At 50.1% G+C, this 13,190-nt stretch overlaps 1 pseudogene; it reads left to right on the top strand.

Annotated features, from left to right (window-relative positions):
• The first annotated feature begins 8,413 nt into the window (after positions 1-8,413).
• LOC129200727 (microtubule-associated proteins 1A/1B light chain 3A-like) lies at positions 8,414-13,092 on the top strand (annotated as a pseudogene).
• Positions 13,093-13,190: the final 98 nt, after the last annotated feature.

Here is a 13,190-nt window from a genome sequence, read left to right as displayed (position 1 = left end):
CACCCCACAGAAGAAAACTAAGAAGAGAATCAAGAGTGACCTTGCAGGGCTGGAGTGGCAGAGGGAAGATGTTTTGGCTGCTGGTGTTTTCTGGTGCTGACGTGACTGAGAGAGGGGTCCAATGGGCTGGCTGCTCACAGTGTCAGCCAAGCTGCTCTGGGAGCAGATCTAGCTGCTTGCAGCGAGCGTCTCCCTCTCTGCATGCTTGACCGTCTTGCCAGGGAACAGGAGGGAACTCTGGTTTGGGCAGCCAGGAGAGAAGGACTCCTTTAGCCTGGGAGAGAGAGGGCTGGATGGGGAGGTGTGGGGGTGTGGGGGTGTGCGCCCCCCCTGCCGCCCAGCCTGTCCTTTATTCCGTAAGCCTGTTTCAAGTTTAAGCCCTGCTGGCAGTGGGGCCGCCTCCCCGTGCCACAGATGAGACCGCTGCTGAGAGAGTTAGTTTGAATTTCCCTTCACCGTGTCAACTCTTTGGTTGTCTCCTTGTGGGACTGAAGCCTCCCTTCCCCAGGGGATGCTGCATGGGAGACCGTCAAAGGCCAACCAAGCCTGTGGCACAGCAGGGTGGTGAGTTCCCTTAGAGAGGGGTTGCTCCCACCACTCACCTTGGGATGAGCCTTGGCACGGGCTGCTTGAAGATGAGACAGCTTAGGGCAGGGAAAATGCCCAGACACAGTATGGCCTGGCTCGAATGAAGCTAAGCACAAGCAAGCACTTGGGAGTAAACTCTTTATTGCCAGCACAAGGCTGCAAAGTCTGTGTTTTGCTGCCTGCTGGAGCTGCCTAGGGGCTTGTCCCATCCCACTCGGGGGCTTGGGGGGAGGTTAACTCTTTAATTGTCTGCGCGGTAATCAGAAGTAACAACAATTACTTTAGAGGTTCAAACCAGTCATAAATTTACTTAAGGCTCCACGGAACTACAAGAGATGGAGGCTTGGCAAAAGTCATAACAATGCTCAAAACTTAGCAGAACTATGAAAGGTAAGGGTTTAGCAAAACGTGTGACGATATTTCCCTAATGTGCCGAAAATTAAGTTAGAGACAAAGAGAGTGACAGAGAGGAGAAGAAAGAGAGAAAGAAAAGAGAGAGAGAGATAAAGAAAAAAGATGTCACCACCCTTGGATGCAGCAATGTTCTCTGCTTGTAGTTGTAGTCCAGGTGGACTGAACTTATTTTTTCCCTTTTTATAACCCGATGTGCCCGCCCCATAGATGGGGGTCTGTCATCACTTACATGCGCTCAGGAATGTTCAGAAATGTTCTAGAAATGAGTGGGTGGGTTGTGGGGGTCCTGGGGGTCTCACTGCCCTCCCCCTTCAGGACTGACCAAGTGAGTGGTGATCTGTCACAGGCACATGGCGCACAGGGCACAGATGGTCTTTGTTTACGTGTTTCAGGAGTAGAGGAGTGGTCTCACAAGACGTTTTGCTGCCTCCGCAGGCTCCGTTCTTGGTCAACACCCCCTGGTCATCAGCAGCCCATCCCTGTCCATGTCAAGACGGGTGTTTGCGACATCCACTTGTTATCAGGGCCTTACACCTCCCCGTGGCTCAAACAGACGTCTTGACTTCTTCTTGGAGGTCATCTTCTAGGGCCGGTGATTCTCACATAGCGAACAGAGGGGGAGAGGAGAGAAGAAAAGGAAGAGGTGGCACGAGTAATCATACAGCGAACAATAGCTCTGCCAATCGTTAAAAATATGAAACCGACAACTAATGTTAGTCCTATTTTCATTAACCATGCCCCCCTTCCCGTGAGTCCCTGGATCGTAGGATGGATTGTAACCAAGAGTTCGGGTCTCGCCATCAAACCAGTCTTTTGGTCGTATGGATTGAAAAAGTTCCGCCGTCTGGTCTGTTATCTCCTTCATTTTGTTCGAGCCTCCTCTGTTGAGGTAGTAGCGTTGTGTGTGGTGATGCAGCATTCTCCGTTGGTGAGATTTAACACCGCACAAGCTCCTTGTTCTTTAAGCAATATCATATCCAGGGCTCGACGATTCTGAAGGGTCATCTTTGATACCTGTTGGACCTGTAAGTTTAAGTCCCCAAAAGCATATCGTGTCCAGTTACTTAAAAGATGTACCTGCCAGGTAATATTTTCTAGGACAAATTGGTGCCGTTTTAAGGTTACATAAGGGGTCAAACTATTCTCAACCATTAACGCAGTTAGTTGTCCAGCAGTATAGTAATTGGGAGTTTGGACTCCATTAATCGCCCAATCGGGACGAGCTTTGGATTACTTCCCGCTTCTCTACGCGATTGCCGGGAAGGTACTATAAAATTAAAAACACGAGATGAACACAAAGAAGGGATAGCTAATCCACACCTCAGGCCAGCATGATATTCCGGTGCTAAGTAAGAGTAAAATTTTCCATTGGAGCATCCCATGCGGATCCCAACGGGGCTGGATATATGCTAGTTTTACAGGTATATTGATCCACTAATTTACAGCATGTAGAATAGGTTTGGTATTTAAGGGGGGTCCTTGTAGGGGATAATGAGTAAAGGATACTCCACACTGTTCTTGTTTAAAAAAAATTGCGACTTCTGGGAAGAGTGATGTTACACGTTTTGTCGCTATTGCGCCATCCCTTTGAAGGATATCCCCAGCATGTGCACATATCTCGAATCAGAGTTCTGAGAGTATCAGTGAACCAAGTTTCAGGAGGATCTCCTGGTCCTGAATCACAAGTGATTGTCTTAGAACAATTAAAAAAGGGGTTTTCAACTTCCCTGATAGGTGGATCAAATTTGGGCTCTATAAAAACTTCTCCCACTTTGTTCCCTGACCAAGCCACATCAAAATTATTTCTATCTCGAGAGGTTGTATGAGTCTTGTTCGGGGTAGGATACACCATACTGGGTCCCATCGCGTAGAACAGTTTGTTGCATAGAAATCAGGTTTTGCCGATGGATCAAACAGAGGATCCCATGGATAATCGTAACAGGAGGTTTTCTTGGTGAATTTTTTGAAAGTGACATTTCCAGCAGGTATGTTCCCTTTGGCGCTAGCAAATAAGGAGTTTGATCCATCTATCGGAGAAGGAATAGAGATATTAAATGATGGTCTAGTAGCTTTACACACCACTGTTGAATATAGCTTTGCCTTTTTGGCTTGTTTTGGAGGTTTACTCCAAACATCATATAGATCAGACCTTATCATTGGCTGTTGTCGAAAATACACCCGTTATTCTTGACGGTCCAGCTGGGTGACAGGAATGTTACAGATGTGGCATTAGTCATATTAAAGATAAACGACAGGTTTACAGGTGACGTACACAAACCTTAAACCTTCTTCGGTGATCTAGGTAAAGTAAGACACAGACCTTTATTTTGGTAACCCCACATTCTAACAAAAACCTTGAACTAATTCCCAAGCCAGATTTGGGGTATTTTGGCTTGTGATTCCTAGAACACATAGGGAGAGACAAAGAACATAGGAAGAGACAGACCAGGACCCCCACGACTGCCGGTGTTGAGCAGAATTGACAGTCATGGTTTGGCTACGTACCTCTCTGTATCAACAAGATTACGAGTACAAATTCTCAAAAATAGCACCGTCTTCAGCTTTCTGAGGTGGAGGATGTTTCCAGTAGTTAACCTGTAAGAAAGAACAAGGAAAAGATCCCGATTCTTCCAAATTGGTGGTTGAAAGGATGGGACAATCCATCTGGTAATAATCTTGTGTTCTTTCCATGGGCATCAGCAGCTACCCATGAATAGGTAGAGGTTCAGAGGAGTTTTAAGGGTCAGCGGCACCTCCCCACTGTTGGGAGGTCCACCAGAACAGGTTGTCCTGGATAGTGTAAGGGTTTTACAGGGCCCTTTTTCTCCCTCTTTCCAGGGAGCAAGGAGGGGGATGTTGGACAGAAAGCAGTAAGTTTAGGGCATCCATTTATCCCGCATCGACCATTTACTCTGGCAATGGCATCTGGGAGTCTTGTGGACCATCCAGGGTCGTGGGCCTCAGGACGCGTTTTAGGAGTCCTTGGTCCTTTCTACTGTCCGTTAGTTTGGGGATAGTAGGGGGTATGGCATGTCCACTGTATTCCCTCAGTTTTGGTCCGCCCTGGACCACCCCGGCAGTAAAGTGGCTGCTGTTGTCTGATTGAATCGATTTAGGTTTAGGTAAAAAAGCTAAACCACACTTTAAGCCTTTTATTGTTTTTCCCCAGTCGCCCGTGCTACTGCTTCGCCTGAACAAGTCCTGATATTACTTCACCCCAACAAGCATACTGTTTCCCTTCGATTTCTTGAAAGGCCTATGGAATCGACCTGCCAGGTTTCCCATAGTCCTTTCCCGTCCCTCCGATGGGGTGGAGGATCTTGTAAGGGGTGCTTTTCCAGTCTGGTAGGGCACAGGCGCAGGCAGAAATTACCGTGCTACAGAGTTTTCGGGTAACAGGCCATCCTCTGCTCCCAGCCTCCTTAAGAGGATCTTTGACTCCCGAGTGACCATGTTTCACGTGTAGCCACTCCAATAAGCGTTCCCATTTCTCCTCTTCTCTCTCTTCCGCCAGCGTAGCAGGTGGGTGAGTGAGTCTACTGATTGTTCAGAATGTGCGCTGGGTGATCTCCCCCTTGGTGGGCGGCTACCCACCCCCCAATATGGGCTTTTGTTTGGCCACCTTTAATATCTCCTCCACTTTTCCCTTTGCCATATGGGCACCGGTTTACTTCCCACTGGTTTGGTTCCCAAAAGGAGAGCCACTCGGTGCATCCTTGAATACGCATAAGAGTCAGTGTAGATGTGTACGGGTTCAATACTGTCTGTCTCTCTCATGACCACACTCCAAACTGCTATCACTTTCTCCCTCCTGAGTGCTCCTTCTTCCTGTTACGATTTGCTCCCCAGAATCAACATGTAGAGCAACTGCTGGGTATTTCCATATTTTCCCCTCCCTCTGTACCGTGGGATAGGGGCCGTGAAACAGAAACTATAGAATCAGGTTGAGATAATTAGTTTTGTAACCAGGTAATAGGTAATGAACTAACTGACCGTGGCCAGGTACAATGCTGTTATGTTCCATGTACAGTCCCTCCCAAACCGAACAAGAGGTTCGGAGCTGTGACTCTTAAGTAAGTTGCTACGGACAGGTGCATCCACAACAATGGTACTGCGCATGCCCGCAAGAAGAGGGTTATCCAGCAGACACGGGGTGCGCAACCACCAACGACCACCAGAGACCCTTGAGGACCACCGACTCAGATTCACTGAGATGCGTGACGGGGAGGAGACTATGTAAATTAATTCCAAGAAATGATATCATAGGATTGCCTTTTCTGAGAAAAACGCTGACTATGTATATTTTGATCCTACATAACCTGTGTGTTGGTGATCACCTGGCATGCACGTTGGGTGAAGCTATCCCCCGTGCATCCAGGGCTGCAATAAAGAATGCCTGCCTTTTAACACTGCATTGGTGTTAGGAGGTTTATTCCCGGGTTTCGGTGACACCTCTCTCGAAGAGGCGTCAGTAAACCAGACATTTTTCAGGTGGGATTCAAATGAGGGGCTTCCTTTATGTAGGAAGAAGGGGTTTCCTCATTGAGGGAGTGGATGATTTTTCCTGTATTTGGAGCATCTTGGGTGCTCCTCCTCCGCTTGATAAGTGTGACCGTAATGCTCTAGCTGGGCATACCACCCTCCTGGCCGTTTCCCGTGGTGCACCTCCCACAGGGGGTGGGGTGCCTGCCGGTACGGGCTTCAGGACCTTAGAGGGCCCTCGCAGGATTATGGATTGTTGCCGTATAATTCTTTCAGCCTCCAGCAGGGCTTGACTGACCACAAAAAGACCCTTTTCCCAGACCGAGTATCGCTTTTCTGCATCTTTAAAGCTGCTGTGAGTAAAAACCAATGGGGCGGGGCAGGGCGGACCCTCCGGTCTTCGCTGCCATATGTGTATAGACGCCCCATGAATTGCAAAACCCCATTCAATTTGGAGCGGATCCGTCGGGTGTATTGGACCAAAGCTTGATATGGTCCTGCTTCAAACACTAGTAATTTAGAATCATAGACTCATAGAAGGGTTTGGGTTGGAAGGGACCTTAAAGATCATCTAGTTCCAACCCCCTGCTGCGGGCAGGGACACCTCCACTAGACCACGTTGCCCAAAGCCTGATCCAACCTGGTCCTAGAATCTTAAAACACTTCCAGGGATGGGCTTTTTTTTTAGGGCTTCCTCATGAATAGGGGTCCAATCCTGTAACCGATGCGTTTAACTTTTTTTTAAACTATGGTGATGGGATAGGTTGTGTATGGTCTCTGTAAACAAGTGATGTGAGATTATTAGCAATAGTAAGGCAATGGTCGAATGACTGTGGTGCTAGTAACCAGTCTTGCTGCTATGGTCCCTGTACAGCCCCAACCTAACAGGTAACTAATAAAACCGTTTTACAAATGAGAACCTGAGAGCTTGGTGGTGCCACGGAGCTGATAAATTGTGGAGTTGGTACGTGAGCCAAGTAATATTTCATTTTCTGTCAAAAGCATGTCCTGTGAGTGAACTTTGTTCATTATAATCTAATTACAATACCAAAAACACCTCCATTCTAAAAGCTACCCACCTCCAAGGTACGACCACCCTCACTGGGCATGCTCTCTGGATTTCTTTAAGTCTGTAGCTTTAAAAGCAAAGCGAGAAAGTTTTACACCATCAGAATGAAGTAACTGTGTAACTACGTGATGCAATTGTAACTATGTGTGTTTTGAGAATATGAATATGTGTATGTTTGTAGGCTAGGTGGGATGGTAGGAGGAGAGATCCCCCATGCACCCCAGCGCTGAATAAACCAACGTTGGCTTTCTAACTGCATTGCTGTTGGAAAGGTTTTATTGCCGTTTGAGTGGTAACGGATCAGGCTGCCAAGGTTGAAGTGGCTCAGGTGGATTTGGACTGGCAATGTAAGGGTGACTTATTTATAGCTCAGTGGGCCAGGACACCTCAGGCCACCAAGGAAGAGGTGCGACGTATAGATGGGCCCGTGATCGAGGGGTGGACTTGAGCATGGACGCCATCTCATGGGTCATCCATCAATGTGAAACATGCGCTGCAATCAAGCAGCCAAGCGGGTAAAGCCTCTGCGGTATGGAGGACGATGGTTGAAATATAAACATGGGGAAGCCTGGCAAATCGACTACATCACGCTCCCACAAACCCGCCAAGGCAAGCGTTATGTTCTTACAATGGTGGAAGCAACCACTGGATGGCTGGAAACATATCCTGTGCCCCATGCCACTGCCCGGAACGCTATTCTGGGTCTTGAAAAGCAAGTCTTGTGGCGACATGTGTACGGTTACGTGCGGAAGAACGGCGAGGAGATAGGCGATGGAGGTCAGTACAGCTCTTTCCCAGACTCCTTCTAATAAATCCCTTTACGCTTTGTTAAGGCAGCAGGGATTTCTATTCCACATTGTAGCGCGTTGTTACTTGTGTTGTCCCTGGCTAGATTCCTCTGTCATGCACCTTCTCTGTAGCTGACCATGACCTCTTTGCGTGTCCGCTTGCAAGGCTGTCCGTTAGCCAAACACATCACACAGATTTATTGCTCAGGCGCATTCTCACATAGAAAACCTCATAAACTCACGCCCGCCGTTCCTCGCCACGGGCCGTCACTCCGCAGTGCCAGGGATCTCCCGCTTGCTGCTTACCCTCGCGTGGGAAACTACTGGGGAAACCCCGCTGGGACATCGAGGTAACGAAAGCCTTTTGATCATCTGTGCGTGCATTGTGTTTGTGTATCCAACCCTGTTTGGGTCTGGTTTGGTGTCAGCACTGGCGGAGGCCAGCCGGGTGCCGCCGCCTGGATCTGGCAACATGGCACCCCAGAGAGAATTGAGTCAGACAACGGGACTCATTTCCAGAACAACCTCAAAGAGACACCTGGGCCAAAGAGCATGTCATGGAGTGGGTGTATCACATCCCCTATCATGCACCAGCCGCTGGGAAATCAAAAGGTACAATGGACTGCTAAGGACTACCCTGAGAGCAATGGGCAGTGGGACCTCAAACACTGGGACACACATTTAGGAAAGGCCACCTGGTTAGTTAACACGAGGGGATCTGCCAATTGAGCTGGCCCTGCAAATCAAAACTTCCACGCCCACTAGAAGGGGTAAAGTTCCCGTAGTGCACATGAGAAATATGTTGGGGAAGACGGTTTGGGTTATCCCTGCTTCAGGCAAAGGCAAGCCCATCTGCGGGATTGCTTTTGCTCAGGGACCAGGGTGCACTTGGTGGGTGATGAGAAAGGATGGGGAGGTCTGATGTTTACCTCAAGGGGATTTGATTTTGGGTGGGAATAGCCAATAAATTAAATTGCATGATGTTAATTGCTATATGCTGTGTCAATGGTATCACCAGGAGAATCACCCAAAACTAATGAAGGATGGACTTTGAAACCGAGCAAAGTGCGCGATGATGGAACTAGAACGGGACTTCAGCAACTGGTGCCAGGAACTTCATCGAAAGTCACAATCTTCGACGCACAGACTGTGAGCATGGACCACGCCAGATCCACCAGCCGTGAAACGCCGGATGCAGCGTTGTAACAATCCAGCGGCACGCACCATTGCTCCTGCCCTGAGAGACTGTAATGACAGATGGAGCCCAAAGCCATGGACTAAATGAACTCGACGGACATTGTAGAGCGATGGCTCATAGACTAAGGGAATGATAACTGTGAATAATCTGGGCATGACGTAGATGGTAGAGAATAGGGGTGGATAATGTCCTGGTTCTGGCTAGGATAGAGTTAATTTTCACAAGGAGCCAGGACAGGTAAGCCAAGCTGGGCAGGGAGCTATTTCACATACCATGTGCCATCATGCTCACTCTGTAAAAGGGGGCTGGTTGGGGAGGGGCGGGTTCGGCGTGACTCCGGTACGGTGGTCTGAGCGTCTGGTGGGTCGGTCATCGGATCGGTAAATTGCTTTCTGTTGTCACCCATTGTGAATATCTGTTATCAATACCGTTATTGGTGTTTCCCTCTCCCTTGCCATCCCAGTAACTGTCCTATATCCCAACCCACAAGGCGTTGCCTTTGTTTTTCCCATTCTCCTCCCCATCCCACCGGCAGAGGGGCAAGCGAGCGGCCGCGTGGTACTCAGCTGCCGGCTGGGGCTAAACCACGTCAGAGGGTGTGCGCCCCCCTGCCGCCAGCCTGACCTTTATTTCCGTAAGCCTGTTCAAGTTTAAGCCCTGCTGCCAGTGGGCTGCCTTCCCCTCGTGCCACAGATGACCGCTGCTGAGCAGTTACAGTTTGAATTTCCCCTTCACCGTCAACTCTTTGGCTGTCTCCTTGTACTGGGACTGAAGGCCTACCTTCCCCAGGGGATGCTGCATGGGAGACCGTCAAAGGCCAACCAAGCCTGTGGCACAGCATGCACAGGCACACAGTTCCCATTAGAGAGGGGCTTGCTCCCACCACTCCCACTTGACCGGGAAGACCGAGCAGATGAGGCCCTCTCTAGACAGATAGGAGCAGCCTCATGTTCCCAAGCCCTGGTCCTTATGGGGGACTTCAGCCACCCCGATACCTGTTGGAGGGGCAACACAGCAGGGCACAAGCAATCCAGGAGGTTCTGGAATGTGTTGATGATGACTTCCTTCTCCAAGCGATAGAGGAGCCAAGGAGGAGAGGTGCCATGCTGGACCTTGTTCACACCAACAAGGAGGGGCTGGTGGGGAATGAGATGTTAGGAAGAAATCCTTCCCTGTGAGGGTGTGTGAGGCCTGGCACAGGTTGCCCAGAGAAGCTGTGGCTGCCCCCGGCTCCCTGGCAGTGTTCGAGGCCAGGTTGGATGGGGCTTTGGGCAACCTGGGCTAGTGGAGGGTGTCCCTGCCCACGGCAGGGGGGCGGAACTAGATGGGCTTTGAGGTCCCTTCCCACCGAAACCGTTCTATGGTTCTATGATTCTAATTGAAAGGCTTTTCTTTGTGGGTGGAACTGGCTGGTAATTAGAGACGTCTACCTCTGTTCCTGCTAGAGGTGAGAAATGAGGCATAGCCAGGTGTACAGGGGCCTCTCTGCATGTAAATGTATATGCACAAGCAGTTGCTGTGCACAAACAGTTGCTGTGTAGCTGCCCCTTTGTGCAAAACTACTGTTAAAAACTCGACGTCCCACTGTTCTCTGTGTGTTTCCCAGTGGCTGGAGCAGCATGCCTGTATGTGGCTGCTGTGAGTGTCCAGCCCCTTGAGACTGTTCATCTCCCTATAGCCAAAAATACTCATCTGTCCAAGAAAGACTCAGGTTCCGTGGGATGATTCTGCTTGCCTTTGTCCTTCCTCTGCCCTCCTGCCAGAGGGAGGAAGGGATGTGAGCGGGTTGGTAAGGGGCATCCTGGTGCAGGATTTAGTCCGTTGCAGAAATTTGTTCTTTCATGAGGTCTCCATCTTGCAAAAGGGGCCAAAGGAGCAATACCTGGCCTTCCCTGGTCTTTTTCTCTGGCACTCTTGCTTAGTACGAAGAGAGAGACGTGGCCAATGTGAGAATACGTTGTTGGACTCATTGGGGCCTTCGTGTGCTGCTTGTCCAGCCCTTGGGCTCCTGGGTTCCGCTTGTGTGAGCTTTGTGCAGGATGGGCTCTTTGGAGGGCATGTAGGTGCAGAGCTCTTACCAAGGTGCCTCGCACTCCCCCCTCATCTGGGAACTGCCTGCAACATAGCTTGGCCCATCCTGGTGGGCCTTGAGATGAGTCCTGCAGTCTGGGGAACTCCTCAAACATTCCAGAGCTCACTGGTGATACCGCAGCATCCCAACCAGAGTGTCTGATTTGTGGTTTTGGTGTAGACAGGCAGCAGGAGTAACTTCGCTGCTGCTGATAGAGGCTAGTGTGTCAACAAATGATTAAGGGAAATGCAAATCAACGTTCCCAGAGGTTCACCTAATCCCTTGGCTCCACAGAGCCATCTTCTGGGGATCCTGATCTCTCATGCTGCTCTCCATCCCTCCACTGTCCAAAGGCATTTGCAGTCTCCTGTATGTTTTTGGAAAAGACTTGGGAAAAATCATTGGTGGGAACTCCTTGTCTTACAGTGAAAAATAATGTTCAGTCTCACTTGGAGAGGACGAGTAACAGATTAGTACACAAGTGTCTTTTTGTGAGAAAACAAGGCAGTACTGGAGAGATGTGAGAGCCAGAGTATCACCGTAATGGGAATGTATAGAGCTTTATAAGTAATAGCATTGCCTATTTTAACTGCCTACCACCTTGTTTCTTAGAATATAAATAGTACGTGTCCAAGCTGGTTTAGAATAGCAATTGTAGATGTCAGCAGACACTCCTTAAGAAGAAGAAATTAAATCCATTGTAATAACAGGAAAAACTGAACAGAAATCATTGTTTAGCCATTTCAGAATGTGGGTGGAGTGGGGAGAGCTTTCCCAAGCAGGACCCCTGAGGACAGGTTGGGCTGTCCCCATGGTGGCACTGTGCTGAAGTGCCCTGGGAGCTCACCACACAGTCGTGGTGGCACACGGAGAAGTGGCCATGGCTTTCTGATCCGTTTTGGAGTCAGCGTGTCCGAGTGCTACATGAGGAGTGGGGACCGGTGAAATCCAAACTCTCCCTTTCTAGGAATGCCTTGGGTGGCTGCGCAGTGCTTCCTAAAAACTGCTTGTCTGGGAATATCCACAGCTCTTCCTGAGCAGCAGGGGGATGCTGAATGGCAGCAGCCCAGGGTTGTGGCACAAAAGAAAGGAAAATGTCTTTTGCTGTGCACGTGAGCTCAGTCCTTAGCTCAAGCCAGCAAAAACTGTGGTTTTGGTCTGAAAGTGATGTTAAAATACACTTCACTCCCCTTCCGGATCTCCCGGTGTCGGGGGAGGTAGTGATCCAGTAATGCCTACTGTTTCTCAGCCAGCCAGAGCAATTGATGCTTTAGTTCACTTACCTTGGATGCTCTCCACTGCCTGGCTCAGGCGGACAGATGACTCTCTGCTGAAGAGCTGTCTGCAGCCAACCTGGTGGTCACTGCTCATGTCCTTTTGTTTGTTTTCCTGTGAGGGTGAAGCAAAGTGGGCCCTTACCTCAACTTTTCCACTTGTGCTAGTTTGATTCGTGTTTGACCTCAAAGCCAGTGCTTGGACACCGTGAGCTGCGGCTAACCCTACCATTGACTTTCTCCCCAGGTCATCATTCGAACGCTATAAAGGGAGAAACAGCTGCCAGTGCTGGACAAGACCAAGTTCCTTGTCCCAGACCATGTCAACATGAGTGAATTGGTCAAAAATAATCGGTGAGTGGGATGGCCCCAACTGGCATGCTGTGAACCTTGTCCTCACCCACAGGCCCTGAACAGAGAGTGGTGGGGTGAGGATGAGGCAGAAGGCAGAGGCAGCTGCTGAGGGTGGCTAGGGGACAGGATGACACAGCATCCTTGTGTGATGGTGGGGCAAGGGGGACAGGTTCTTAACATCTGCTGAGGGACTGTGACCTCTCCCTCATAGGGACACTCCATGAGGTAACGAAGGGGACTCCAATCCCCTTCTTTTATCCATCAGCTCAGATGGAAGAGGCCCCTCTGCTTTGCCCTTCCCAGCAGCGCTTGGAGAAAGGGGCTTTGCAGATTCCTGACTCAGGAGGCTTTGGAGCCCCAAGCAGCACAGCTGGGCTCATGGACACCATGTCCTGAGCGTGTGGGAGGAGGTCCTAGCTGTGCAGGCCTGGCCTCATGTGAACAAGATGGCTGGGGGGAGGTAGAACTTGCTGTCTCACTGCCCACCGCTGGTGGGTTCACCCAGGCCCTCCTGCCCTTTCCCCACAGGCGTCGCTTGCAGCTGAATCCCACCCAGGCTTTCTTTCCTGCTGGTGAACCAGCACAGCATGGTGAGTGTGTCTACCCCCATCTCGGAGATCTACGAGCAGGAGAAGGACGAGGATGGCTTCCTCTACATGGTCTATGCTTCCCAGGAGACCTTTGGCTACTGAGGCCTGCTGAGAGGTGGCACGCGGAGACAGATGAACTGTGGCGCACAGGCCCCCGGCCTCAGAAGACAACACAACCAGAGGCTCACAAGAGGGGGACTGTGCTGACTCCCTTTCCCCTCCTCCCTCCCTATCACCCTGTCACAAAAGAGGCTTGTGGCGGGTGTTGGACTCGCACAACCCTTCACCTCTGTGTAATTAGGCCACACTCCCCCCACACACGCACCACGTGCATCCATACCTACCCATGCACACACGGGGCC

This window comes from Grus americana, unplaced genomic scaffold, assembly GCF_028858705.1.
Source record: "Grus americana isolate bGruAme1 unplaced genomic scaffold, bGruAme1.mat scaffold_433, whole genome shotgun sequence".
Taxonomy (NCBI): Eukaryota; Metazoa; Chordata; class Aves; order Gruiformes; family Gruidae; genus Grus; species Grus americana.
The sequence above is the reverse complement of the archived record's forward strand: the minus strand, read 5'-3'. Positions and strand labels throughout refer to the sequence as shown.